Here is a 15,306-nt window from a genome sequence, read left to right as displayed (position 1 = left end):
GGACTAAACACAACAAGTTAAACAAAACACTTCCGTGGATATGCCGACTGGAGAAATAGGTCTCCCAAAATAAAGGAATGTCCAGATCTTAATTATACCTGGATAAGTGCATATTGGAAGATAGCCACATATTAAGCTGCTTCCATCTGCCCAAGATCTGTGCAAACTGTGTTTGAATTGATGTGGCCCTAAATTGGGTTACATTCGTGAGTGGGAGAACCCACACACTAGGTAACTATTCTAACAATTAACCACTGTAATTAATGAAAAGAATAACGAATAGAAATAAATGGGTAAGAGGATGAAGTATAAGTGGTGATACTGCTGTTGGTGTGGTTTCCACGGGGAAGAGAGTCTCCCTACTTCACTGGGTATTCCCTAGAGGTCACCTGTCTAGGTACTGACCCAGCCCACCTCCGTTTAGCTTCCAAGATCGGACGAGATTGGGCGTGAACGTAGGGGTATGGTCGTAGGAAGGTTTGACCCTGTAGCACCAATGAGAGTGCACCGAAACGGGAGGATGAATTCCTCCACGGAAAGGAAATGCTAAGAATGCGTGGAGAAAAGAGTAGTAGTAGATAAATGAGTGTGAATCTGCTGTCCACGTTAGACTGAAGAGACGTGTCTCCTGAGGGGACACGCTCCCCTGAATCGTGGATGAGAGTTCACAGAAGGAAGAACAGCAAAGAAGAAAAAATATGGCAAGGATAAACGGAAAGTAATTACAATTAGATTGTTATATAAGATTACAGTGGGTCCCTTTGAATCCTCTCTTATTTGGATTCTAATAAATCCTGGTTCAAAAAATATATAGATCACTGTGACAGGTATCAAGACAAATTCCAAAATAAATCATGATAATAATGATCTCATAGGAGTGGTGCCAGATCACAAGGTATGTATGTCGCTACTTGTACATAACAGATTTTAATGGCATTTGATACTAGATAAATTTGTGCAGTGCACCAGACCTTAAATGTCACTCGTGATATTAACAGTAAATTCTTGATCAGAACAAATATTAGTTACTAACATGAATCAATATATGAGGAAAAAAGGGAAGAGAAGGAGAATTATCACCTATACAGTTCTCTCTTTGGTGAATGCCCTCAGATAGGACAAAAACATAAGGCACACAGGGGGTCATTCCGAGTTGTTCGCTCGCAAGCTGCTTTTAGCAGCATTGCACACGCTAAGCCGCCGCCTACTGGGAGTGAATCTTAGCTTATCAAAATTGCGAACGAAAGATTAGCAGAATTGCGAATAGACACTTCTTAGCAGTTTCTGAGTAGCTCCAGACTTACTCGGCACCTGCGATCAGTTCAGTCAGTGTCGTTCCTGGTTTGACGTCACAAACACACCCAGCGTTCGGCCAGACACTCCTCCGTTTCTCCAGCCACTCCCGCGTTTTTCCCAGAAACGGTAGCGTTTTTTCACACACACCCATAAAACGGACAGTTTCCGCCCAGAAACACCCACTTCCTGTCAATCACATTACGATCACCAGAACGAAGAAAAAACCTCGTAATGCCGTGAGTAAAATACCTAACTGCATAGCAAATTTACTTGGCGCAGTCGCACTGCGGGCATTGCGCATGCGCATTAGCGACTAATCGCTCCGTTGCGAGAAAAAAATACAGAGCGAACAACTCGGAATGACCCCCACAGTTTGGGAGTACCTCAGGCAGAGTGCATGCAGAATCACACAGCACCTGTCCTTAATTATACTTGAATGTGAGGAAAGAATATTGCACAATATACTTAAGCAAAACAAAGATATACCGTGCTCTGGTATCCGGACTCCAGGTCGACAGCACAAATGTCGACACACCTTAGGTCAATGCCAATTGGTCGACACACCTTAGGTCGACATGGACAAAAGGTCGACATGGACAAAAGGTTGACATGAACAAAGTCGACATGGAAAAAGGTCGACATGAGTTTTTCACGATTTTTTTCTTTTTTTGAACCTTTTCATACTTAACGATCCACGTGGACTGCGATTGGAACGGTAAAGTGTGCCGAGCGAAGCGGCAGCGGAGCGAAGGCACCATGCCCGAAGCATGGCGAGCGAAGCGAACCATGCGAGGGGACGCGGTGCACTAATTGGGGTTCCCGGTCACTCTACAAAGAAAACGACACCAATAAAACATAAAAAACTCATGTCGACCTTTTTCCATGTCGACCTTGTTCCTGTCGACCTTTTGTCCATGTCGACCTTTTGTCCATGTTGACCTAAGGTGTGTCGACCAATTGGCGTCGACCTAAGGTGTGTCGACCTTTGTGCTGTCGACCCTCAGTCCCAGACCCCGTGCTCTTTCACTGAAAACACCAACAATAGTAACGACAGAGATTCTCTCTGTAAAAAACAGGCTTAAGCGAATAAAGCAGATGAATATTGAGTGTCACTCATTCAATTGGTAGGCAGACGGGGTACCCGCAGGGGATGCGGGGCCACCAATACCTGCCCCTATCGCAAAGTTATGCAAAAAAGTACCTAAATGAGATAGTACACATGTATGCTATGCAACTAAGCTGGAAGCTCCAGCAATATTAGTGATTTTTACAAAGGCAAGGGAATGTGCTGCTTTAGCATAAGTTCGGTGCAATAGAGTAAATAAACTTGAATAAGTATCAAATATCACCACTCCAAGTGTCAGACAGGTGAGGTGCCCGCAAGGAAAACACGTTTCACCCGGTCACGGGCTTGTTCACTTCCATTCTGAGCAGCACCTCAAAGTTGAATACCTGAGTGTTTAAAAACCCTTAATGATTAATTTCAGCCAATAGCTGACCATGTGGGCGGAAATACTATACACATTGGTCCAATCGAGGGCCTACAAAAGGGATCCGTTCCAGACACTCTGGTAGCCAGAAGCAAGGGCCATGAGGCTGTGACGGTGCCACCCACATAGCCCCAGCATCTGTGCACAGCACCAGTCATACACTACTAGTTCCGGCACTGCATTATTACATTATGTTTTCCTGTTGGTTGGGTTCCAATGTTATCAGTATCTTACATGCATGCGTTTAAACTGATCTATTCTGTTTTTGTGGTTATAAGAAAATACAAAAAAATTATGAAAAACAGATTACATTTAAATAAAAAAAATAGTTTCATCCTACTGTATATCAGCAGGAAATTCATCTCTTCATGGAAGCTGATCCATGAGTGCATGCTCTTCTGACAAATGGAAGGCCTTGTCTGCCCACAATCCAGAATTACTGTATGAACAACATACCAATTTTCATGGTCCAAACAGGTAGCTTACCCTTGCCTACAGTAGCTGGATGTGCTGCATGACCTACTGTGCTGTGTTCTAGGCAGTGACGTGCAGTGAGGTCAGAGGCTGGGGAGGCACAAATGGTGGAGGCTCTCAGTGCCAGGAGCCGGTCTCACCCCCTACACAATTTAACTCTTATGTCCCTGCACTACATCCATGCAAACACAGGGAGAACATACATACAGTAATAGCCAGGTCACAGCCATCACCCTAGTGTTGTGAGTAAACTGGTGGATACTAACTTCTGGGTTAGGTGCCCCCTTTGCCCCCTCACCTGCAGAATCTCAGCTGGCCTGGTGCGGCAGGTTACACAGGGCAATACAGTCATCAGTGATACAGTCAGCAGCACCTGGGGAGGGAGAGCAGGAACATATATGTACACTACGTGTCACTACTGTAGCCACACACACACACTAGAGATGAGCGCCGGAAATTTTTCGGGTTTTGTGTTTTGGTTTTGGGTTCGGTTCCGCGGCCGTGTTTTGGGTTCGACCGCGTTTTGGCAAAACCTCACCGAATTTTTTTTGTCGGATTCGGGTGTGTTTTGGATTCGGGTGTTTTTTTCAAAAAACCCTAAAAAACAGCTTAAATCATAGAATTTGGGGGTAATTTTGATCCCAAAGTATTATTAACCTCAAAAAACATAATTTACACTCATTTTCAGCCTATTCTGAACACATCACACCTCACAATATTATTTTTAGTCCTAAAATTTGCACCGAGGTCGCTGTGTGAGTAAGATAAGCGACCCTAGTGGCCGACACAAACACCGGGCCCATCTAGGAGTGGCACTGCAGTGTCACGCAGGATGGCCCTTCCAAAAAACCCTCCCCAAACAGCACATGACGCAAAGAAAAAAAGAGGCGCAATGAGGTAGCTGACTGTGTGAGTAAGATTAGCGACCCTAGTGGCCGACACAAACACCGGGCACATCTAGGAGTGGCACTGCAGTGTCACGCAGGATGTCCCTTCCAAAAAACCCTCCCCAAACAGCACATGACGCAAAGAAAAAAAGAGGCGCAATGAGGTAGCTGACTGTGTGAGTAAGATTAGCGACCCTAGTGGCCGACACAAACACCGGGCCCATCTAGGAGTGGCACTGCAGTGTCACGCAGGATGTCCCTTCCAAAAAACCCTCCCCAATCAGCACATGATGCAAAGAAAAAGAAAAGAAAAAAGAGGTGCAAGATGGAATTATCCTTGGGCCCTCCCACCCACCCTTATGTTGTATAAACAAAACAGGACATGCACACTTTAACCAACCCATCATTTCAGTGACAGGGTCTGCCACACGACTGTGACTGATATGACGGGTTGGTTTGGACCCCCCCCAAAAAAGAAGCAATTAATCTCTCCTTGCACAAACTGGCTCTACAGAGGCAAGATGTCCACCTCATCTTCACCCTCCGATATATCACCGTGTACATCCCCCTCCTCACAGATTATCAATTCGTCCCCACTGGAATCCACCATCTCAGCTCCCTGTGTACTTTGTGGAGGCAATTGCTGCTGGTCAATGTCTCCGCGGAGGAATTGATTATAATTCATTTTAATGAACATCATCTTCTCCACATTTTCTGGATGTAACCTCGTACGCCGATTGCTGACAAGGTGAGCGGCGGCACTAAACACTCTTTCGGAGTACACACTTGTGGGAGGGCAACTTAGGTAGAATAAAGCCAGTTTGTGCAAGGGCCTCCAAATTGCCTCTTTTTCCTGCCAGTATAAGTACGGACTGTGTGACGTGCCTACTTGGATGCGGTCACTCATATAATCCTCCACCATTCTATCAATGTTGAGAGAATCATATGCAGTGACAGTAGACGACATGTCCGTAATCGTTGTCAGGTCCTTCAGTCCGGACCAGATGTCAGCATCAGCAGTCGCTCCAGACTGCCCTGCATCACCGCCAGCGGGTGGGCTCGGAATTCTGAGCCTTTTCCTCGCACCCCCAGTTGCGGGAGAATGTGAAGGAGGAGATGTTGACAGGTCGCGTTCCGCTTGACTTGACAATTTTGTCACCAGCAGGTCTTTCAACCCCAGCAGACCTGTGTCTGCCGGAAAGAGAGATCCAAGGTAGGCTTTAAATCTAGGATCGAGCACGGTGGCCAAAATGTAGTGCTCTGATTTCAACAGATTGACCACCCGTGAATCCTTGTTAAGCGAATTAAGGGCTGCATCCACAAGTCCCACATGCCTAGCGGAATCGCTCCGTGTTAGCTCCTTCTTCAATGCCTCCAGCTTCTTCTGCAAAAGCCTGATGAGGGGAATGACCTGACTCAGGCTGGCAGTGTCTGAACTGACTTCACGTGTGGCAAGTTCAAAGGGCATCAGAACCTTGCACAACGTTGAAATCATTCTCCACTGCACTTGAGACAGGTGCATTCCATCTCCTATATCGTGCTCAATTGTATAGGCTTGAATGGCCTTTTGCTGCTCCTCCAACCTCTGAAGCATATAGAGGGTTGAATTCCACCTCGTTACCACTTCTTGCTTCAGATGATGGCAGGGCAGGTTCAGTAGTTTTTGGTGGTGCTCCAGTCTTCTGTACGTGGTGCCTGTACGCCGAAAGTGTCCCGCAATTTTTCTGGCCACCGACAGCATCTCTTGCACGCCCCTGTCGTTTTTTAAAAAATTCTGCACCACCAAATTCAAGGTATGTGCAAAACATGGGACGTGCTGGAATTTGCCCATATTTAATGCACACACAATATTGCTGGCGTTGTCCGATGCCACAAATCCACAGGAGAGTCCAATTGGGGTAAGCCATTCCGCGATGATCTTCCTCAGTTGCCGTAAGAGGTTTTCAGCTGTGTGCGTATTCTGGAAAGCGGTGATACAAAGCGTAGCCTGCCTAGGAAAGAGTTGGCGTTTGCGAGATGCTGCTACTGGTGCCGCCGCTGCTGTTCTTGCGGCGGGAGTCCATACATCTACCCAGTGGGCTGTCACAGTCATATAGTCCTGACCCTGCCCTGCTCCACTTGTCCACATGTCCGTGGTTAAGTGGACATTGGGTACAACTGCATTTTTTAGGACACTGGTGAGTCTTTTTCTGACGTCCGTGTACATTCTCGGTATCGCCTGCCTAGAGAAGTGGAACCTAGATGGTATTTGGTAACGGGGGCACACTGCCTCAATAAATTGTCTAGTTCCCTGTGAACTAACGGCGGATACCGGACGCACGTCTAACACCAACATAGTTGTCAAGGACTCAGTTATCCGCTTTGCAGTAGGATGACTGCTGTGATATTTCATCTTCCTCGCAAAGGACTGTTGAACAGTCAATTGCTTACTGGAAGTAGTACAAGTGGGCTTACGACTTCCCCTCTGGGATGACCATCGACTCCCAGCGGCAACAACAGCAGCGCCAGCAGCAGTAGGCGTTACACGCAAGGATGCATCGGAGGAATCCCAGGCAGGAAAGGACTCGTCAGACTTGCCAGTGACATGGCCTGCAGGACTATTGGCATTCCTGGGGAAGGAGGAAATTGACACTGAGGGAGTTGGTGGGGTGGTTTGCGTGAGCTTGGTTACAAGAGGAAGGGATTTACTGGTCAGTGGACTGCTTCCGCTGTCACCCAAAGTTTTTGAACTTGTCACTGACTTATTATGAATGCGCTGCAGGTGACGTATAAGGGAGGATGTTCCGAGGTGGTTAACGTCCTTACCCCTACTTATTACAGCTTGACAAAGGGAACACACGGCTTGACACCTGTTGTCCGCATTTCTGGTGAAATACCTCCACACCGAAGAGCTGATTTTTTTGGTATTTTCACCTGGCATGTCAACGGCCATATTCCTCCCACGGACAACAGGTGTCTCCCCGGGTGCCTGACTTAAACAAACCACCTCACCATCAGAATCCTCCTGGTCAATTTCCTCCCCAGCGCCAGCAACACCCATATCCTCCTCATCCTGGTGTACTTCAACACTGACATCTTCAATCTGACTATCAGGAACTGGACTGCGGGTGCTCCTTCCAGCACTTGCAGGGGGCATGCAAATAGTGGAAGGCGCATGCTCTTCACGTCCAGTGTTGGGAAGGTCAGGCATCGCAAACGACACAATTGGACTCTCCTTGTGGATTTGGGATTTCAAAGAACGCACAGTTCTTTGCGGTGCTTTTGCCAGCTTGAGTCTTTTCAGTTTTCTAGCGAGAGGCTGAGTGCTTCCATCCTCATGTGAAGCTGAACCACTAGCCATGAACATAGGCCAGGGCCTCAGCCGTTCCTTGCCACTCCGTGTGGTAAATGGCATATTGGCAAGTTTACGCTTCTCCTCCGACAATTTTATTTTAGGTTTTGGAGTCCTTTTTTTTCTGATATTTGGTGTTTTGGATTTGACATGCTCTGTACTATGACATTGGGCATCGGCCTTGGCAGACGACGTTGCTGGCATTTCATCGTCTCGGCCATGACTAGTGGCAGCAGCTTCAGCACGAGGTGGAAGTGGATCTTGATCTTTCCCTAATTTTGGAACCTCAACTTTTTTGTTCTCCATATTTTATAGGCAGAACTAAAAGGCACCTCAGGTAAACAATGGAGATGGATGGATTGGATACTAGTATACAATTATGGACGGACTGCCACGGTTAGGTGGTATAAAAAAACCACGGTTAGGTGGTATATATTATAATAATAATACAATTATGGATGGACGGACTGCCTGCCGACTGCCGACACAGAGGTAGCCACAGCCGTGAACTACCGCACTGTACACTGGTTGATAAAGAGATAGTAGTATACTCGTAACAACTAGTATGACACTATGACGACGGTATAAAGAATGGAAAAAAAACCACGGTTAGGTGGTATATATTATAATAATAATACAATTATGGATGGACGGACTGCCTGCCGACTGCCGACACAGAGGTAGCCACAGCCGTGAACTACCGCACTGTACACTGGTTGATAAAGAGATAGTAGTATACTCGTAACAACTAGTATGACACTATGACGACGGTATAAAGAATGAAAAAAAAACCACGGTTAGGTGGTATATATTATAATAATAATACAATTATGGATGGACGGACTGCCTGCCGACTGCCGACACAGAGGTAGCCACAGCCGTGAACTACCGCACTGTACACTGGTTGATAAAGAGATAGTAGTATACTCGTAACAATTAGGATGACACTATGACGGTATAAAGAATGAAAAAAAAAACCACGGTTAGGTGGTAGGTATATAATAATAAATAATACAATTCTGGTCGGACGGACTGCCTGCCGTGTGCCGACACAGAGGTAGCCACAGCCGTGAACTACCGCACTGTACACTGGTTGATAAAGAGATAGTAGTATACTCGTAACAATTAGGATGACACTATGACGGTATAAAGAATGAAAAAAAAAACCACGGTTAGGTGGTAGGTATATAATAATAAATAATACAATTCTGGTCGGACGGACTGCCTGCCGTGTGCCGACACAGAGGTAGCCACAGCCGTGAACTACCGCACTGTACACTGGTTGATAAAGAGATAGTAGTATACTCGTAACAATTAGGATGACACTATGACGGTATAAAGAATGAAAAAAAAAACCACGGTTAGGTGGTAGGTATATAATAATAAATAATACAATTCTGGTCGGACGGACTGCCTGCCATGTGCCGACACAGAGGTAGCCACAGCCGTGAACTACCGCACTGTACACTGGTTGATAAAGAGATAGTAGTATACTCGTAACAATTAGGATGACACTATGACGGTATAAAGAATGAAAAAAAAAACCACGGTTAGGTGGTAGGTATATAATAATAAATAATACAATTCTGGTCGGACGGACTGCCTGCCGTGTGCCGACACAGAGGTAGCCACAGCCGTGAACTACCGCACTGTACACTGGTTGATAAAGAGATAGTAGTATACTCGTAACAATTAGGATGACACTATGACGGTATAAAGAATGAAAAAAAAACCACGGTTAGGTGGTAGGTATATAATAATAAATAATACAATTCTGGTCGGACGGACTGCCTGCCGTGTGCCGACACAGAGGTAGCCACAGCCGTGAACTACCGCACTGTACACTGGTTGATAAAGAGATAGTAGTATACTCGTAACAATTAGGATGACACTATGACGGTATAAAGAATGAAAAAAAAACCACGGTTAGGTGGTAGGTATATAATAATAAATAATACAATTCTGGTCGGACGGACTGCCTGCCGTGTGCCGACACAGAGGTAGCCACAGCCGTGAACTACCGCACTGTACACTGGTTGATAAAGAGATAGTAGTATACTCGTAACAATTAGGATGACACTATGACGGTATAAAGAATGAAAAAAAAAACCACGGTTAGGTGGTAGGTATATAATAATAAATAATACAATTCTGGTCGGACGGACTGCCTGCCGTGTGCCGACACAGAGGTAGCCACAGCCGTGAACTACCGCACTGTACACTGGTTGATAAAGAGATAGTAGTATACTCGTAACAATTAGGATGACCCTATGACGGTATAAAGAATGAAAAAAAAAACCACGGTTAGGTGGTAGGTATATAATAATAAATAATACAATTCTGGTCGGACGGACTGCCTGCCGTGTGCCGACACAGAGGTAGCCACAGCCGTGAACTACCGCACTGTACACTGGTTGATAAAGAGATAGTAGTATACTCGTAACAATTAGGATGACACTATGACGGTATAAAGAATGAAAAAAAAACCACGGTTAGGTGGTAGGTATATAATAATAAATAATACAATTCTGGTCGGACGGACTGCCTGCCGTGTGCCGACACAGAGGTAGCCACAGCCGTGAACTACCGCACTGTACTGTGTCTGCTGCTAATATAGACTGGTTGATATTTAAAGAGATATTAGTAGTATACAACAATACTATACTGGTGGTCAGGCACTGGTCACCACTCCTGCAGCAAAAGTGTGCACTGTTAATTAATATAATTGTACTCCTGGCTCCTGCTAACAACCTGCAGTGCTCCCCAGTCTCCCCCACAATTAATTATAAGCTTTTAATTTATACATTGATGACTGTGCAGCACACTGGGCTGAGCTGAGTGCACACAGACTGAGTCACACTGTGTGACTGACTGTGCTGTGTATCGTTTTTTTTTTCAGGCAGAGAACGGATATAGCAGAGAGAAGTGAACGGATATATTATATTAAATAAAAGTTAACTAGCAACTGCACTGGTCACTGACTGTGGTAAACTAACTCTGTCTGCGACTCTGCACAATCTCTCTCTCTCTATCTAATCTATCTCTATTCTAATGGAGAGGACGCCAGACACGTCCTCTCCCTATCAATCTCAATGCACGAGTGAAAATGGCGGCGACGCGCGGCTCCTTATATAGAATCCGAGTCTCGCGATAGAATCCGAGCCTCGCGAGAATCCGACAGCGTCATGATGACGTTCGGGCGCGCTCGGGTTAACCGAGCAAGGCGGGAAGATCCGAGTCGCTCGGACCCGTGAAAAAAAACATGAAGTTCGGGCGGGTTCGGATTCCGAGGAACCGAACCCGCTCATCTCTAACACACACACAGAGTCTTGTCTCCGCACTCACTACAGATTACACACACGCACAGTCCTGTCCCCACACTCACTACAAATTACACACACGCACAGTCCTGTCCCCACACTCACTACAAATGTTACACACACACACACACACACACACACACACACACACACACACACACACACACACTCCTGTCCCCACACTCACTACAGATTACACACACAGTCCTGTCCCCACACTCATAGCCAGATTAAGGGGGGTATGCAGGGCATACTGTACCCCGGGCCCCCCTTTGTCAACGGGCCCCCCAGCCAGAGCACACTGACATCACTAGCTTTCCCTCTTAAGCAGCAGCAGAACCAGCAGCCAGAATGTAAGCAGGACAGTATGCAGTGCAGGCAGAGACACAGGAATATCATGTTTCATGAGCTACCTATAGAGCTTTCTGACTAGAGGAGAGATAGGAGGGTGGAGAGAGCTGTAAGTGACACAAGGATCCCAGCTTCTCTTCCTCCCCACCTGAGTGTCTGAGTCCTGTGTAAACTGTTATGCAACTAAACCATTTGGGTCTAGAGATAGAGACACACATAGAGAGTCCTCCCGAGTCCTGTCCCAGTGTGTAAGTACTACAGAGGCTGCTGCTATTCTTGCATGTGACAATATAAATTATTTAGTTTTTCTATGTGTATTTTAAGGTTAAGTTGTCTTTGTTACACTACAAGAAACATATATAAATAGTTGTCCTTCAATTAGGTGGAGCTATAACAGTACCCAGCCATTATTAAACTATTATTTAAAACTAATATACACCATTGGTTTAAATTTAATATACACAATATACACTCTCTACTTGGACTTCCTTCTTAATTTATGATTACAATTACCTGTGTTGAAACACTTTCTTATCAATTAAAGATTCAACACAGGTGACACGAATCATATATTAAGTGGGAAGTCCAGGTAGAGAGCACTTTGTCCCTCCTGGAATGGGTTATGTTGGGAGATATGCACAATCTAACATACATCCCCCACCTTCCATCGGGGCCCCCCTGTCTTAAGTGCCCTGGGCACCCCCAAGGCTTAATTCGGCCCTGCCCACACTCACTACAGATTACACACACACACACACACACACACACACACACACACACACACACACACAGTCCTGTCCCCACACTCACTACAAATGTTACACACACACAGACACACACACACAGTCCTGTCCCCACACTCACTACAGATTACACACACACACACACACACACACACACACACACACACACACACACACACACACACACACACACACAGTCCTGTCCCCACACTCACTACAGATTACACACACACACACACACACACACACACACACACACACACACACACACACACACACACACACAGTCCTGTCCCCACACTCACTACAATTTTTACACACACACACACACAGTCCATACCCTCCATCATTTTACACATAAAAATCGGTACAAATTAGAAAAGGGGGCGTGGCCACCCCCTTTTCCTATACTTTTAATGGAAGTTTGGAGAGCCAAAAATTGGTACAGACCATAAAAAAAAGGTCCTGTACCTATTAAAAAGGTACAGTTGGAGGATATGACAATCCTTTCCCCACACTCACTACAAATGTTACACACACACACTACAGATTACACACACACACACACACACACACACACACACACACACACAGTCCTGTCCCCACACTCACTACAGATTACACACACTCACACACACAGTCCTGTCCCCCGCCCACACACACACACACACACACACACACACACACACACACACACACACACACACACACACACACACAGTTTTGTCCCCACACTCACTACAAATGTTACACACACACACACACACACACACACACACACACACACACACACACACACACACACACACACACACTCCTGTCCCCACACTCACTACAGATTACAAACACACTACAAATGACACACATACTACAGATGACACACACAGAATCCAGGTTCTGGCAGCTACTCACCCCAGTCACTGTGTACGGGTGGCTGCTGCTGGCACTGCGGGTCTCCATTTCCCTTCTCCCTTGCCATGCTGCTCAGCTCCGGTGTCTGCCTTCCTTCACTTCCTACCATCAGAGCTCACACACGCCCCCACTGTGAGGCATGCCTCACCATTCTCTGTTCTATGCGGTCTGATTGGCTGCTGTGTAGCTCCTCCCATTTGTACAGGCAGTGTCCGACAGTGTGAGAGATGAGGCTGTGCTGCTGCTGCCTCATCTCTATCTCTCCCTGCGGTTCCAGGAGCCCTGCAGCCCTGGTAAGTTTTATCTATAAAGATGATTGTATTAGTACAAAGAAGATGATTATACTGTAAGTTATAAATATCTTCTTTTTGTTCTTCCAATCATTTTTATAATGAGAACTGTCTGATAGGGAGCATGACAGGTGAGGCACTGCCTCCCCTGACTGCACATCTCTGGTTCTAGGTCAAGAAATGTTAAAAAGTTTGGAAAGTCTATACAGTATGAGAAACTGAAAGTAGGTAAGTATGCATTAAATGTATAAAAATAAGAATTTACTTACCGATAATTCTATTTCTCGGAGTCCGTAGTGGATGCTGGGGTTCCTGAAAGGACCATGGGGAATAGCGGCTCCGCAGGAGACAGGGCACAAAAAGCAAAGCCTTAGGATCAGGTGGTGTGCACTGGCTCCTCCCCCTATGACCCTCCTCCAAGCCAGTTAGGTACTGTGCCCGGACGAGCGTACACAATAAGGGAGGAATTATGAATCCCGGGTAAGACTCATACCAGCCACACCAATCACACCGTACAACTTGTGATCTAAACCCAGTTAACAGTATGATAACAGCGGAGCCTCTGAAAAGATGGCTCACAACAATAATAACCCGATTTTTGTAACTATGTACAAGTATTGCAGATAATCCGCGCTTGGGATGGGCGCCCAGCATCCACTACGGACTCCGAGAAATAGAATTATCGGTAAGTAAATTCTTATTTTCTCTATCGTCCTAGTGGATGCTGGGGTTCCTGAAAGGACCATGGGGATTATACCAAAGCTCCCAAACGGGCGGGAGAGTGCGGATGACTCTGCAGCACCGAATGAGAGAACTCCAGGTCCTCTTTTGCCAGGATATCAAATTTGTAGAATTTTACAAACGTGTTCTCCCCTGACCACGTAGCTGCTCGGCAGAGTTGTAATGCCGAGACCTCTCGGGCAGCCGCCCAAGATGAGCCCACCTTCCTTGTGGAATGGGCCTTAACCGATTTAGACTGTGGCAGGCCTGCCTCAGAATGTGCAAGTTGAATTGTGTTACAAATCCAACGAGCAATCGCCTGCTTAGAAGCAGGCGCACCCAACTTGTTGGGTGCATACAGTATAAACAGCGAGTCAGATTTTCTGACTCCAGCTGTCCTGGAACATATTTTCAGGGCCCTGACAACTCCTAGCAACTTGGAGTCCTCCAAGTCCCTAGTAGGTGCAAGGCACCACAATAAGCTGGTTCAGGTGAAACACTGACACCACCTTAGGGAGAGAACTGGGGACGAGTCCGCAGCTCTGCCCTGTCCGAATGGACAAACAGATATGGGCTTTTTTGAGAAAAAACCACCAATTTGACACTCGCCTGGTCCAGGCCAGGGCCAAGAGCATGGTCACTTTTTATGTGAGATGCTTCAAATCCACATATTTGACTGGTTTTAAACCAATGTGATTTGAGGAATCCCAGAACTACGTTGAGATCCCACAGTGCCACTGGAGGCACAAAAAAGGGGTTTGTATATGCAATACTCCCTTGACAAACTTCTGGACTTCAGGAACTGAAGCCAATTCTTTCTGGAAGAAAATTTACAGGGCCGAATTTGAACCTTAATGGACCCCAATTTGAGGCCCATAGACACTCCTGTTTGCAGGAAATGCAGGAAACGACCGAGTTGAAATTTCTTGTGGGGCCTTCCTGGCCTCACACCACGCAACATATTTTCGCCACACGTGGTGATAATGTTGTGCGGTCACCTCCTTTCTGGCTTTGACCAGGGTAGGAATGACCTCTTCCGGAATGCCTTTTTTCCCTTAGGATCCGGCTTTCCATCGCCATGCCGACAAACGCAGCTGCGGTAAGTCTTGGAACAGACATGATACTTGCTGAAGCAAGTCCCTTCTTAGCGGCAGAGGCCATAAGACCTCTGTAAGCATCTCTTGAAGTTCCGGGTACCAAGTCCTTCTTGGCCAATCCGGAGCCATGAGTATAGTTCTTACTCCTCTACGTCTTATAATTCTCAGCACCTTAGGTATGAGAAGCAGAGGAGGGAACACATACACCGACTGGTACACCCACGGTGTTACCAGAACGTCCACATCTATTGCCTGAGGGTCTCTTGACCTGGCGCAATACCTGTCCCGTTTTTTGTTCAGACGGGACGCCATCATGTCCACCTTTGGTATTTCCCAACGGTTTACAATCATGTGGAAAAAACTTCTCAATGAAGTTTCCACTCTCCCGGGTGGAG

The 15,306-nt window shown here is 46.2% G+C and overlaps 1 pseudogene; it reads right to left on the bottom strand.

The window, feature by feature from the left end:
* Window positions 1-356: 356 nt before the first annotated feature.
* On the bottom strand, window positions 357-475 carry LOC134946110 (5S ribosomal RNA; annotated as a pseudogene).
* Between the last annotated feature and the right edge of the window lie 14,831 nt (window positions 476-15,306).

This window comes from Pseudophryne corroboree, chromosome 7 (genome assembly GCF_028390025.1).
Source record: "Pseudophryne corroboree isolate aPseCor3 chromosome 7, aPseCor3.hap2, whole genome shotgun sequence".
Taxonomy (NCBI): Eukaryota; Metazoa; Chordata; class Amphibia; order Anura; family Myobatrachidae; genus Pseudophryne; species Pseudophryne corroboree.
Note: the sequence above shows the minus strand (reverse complement) of the source record. Positions and strands in the feature narration are given on the sequence as shown.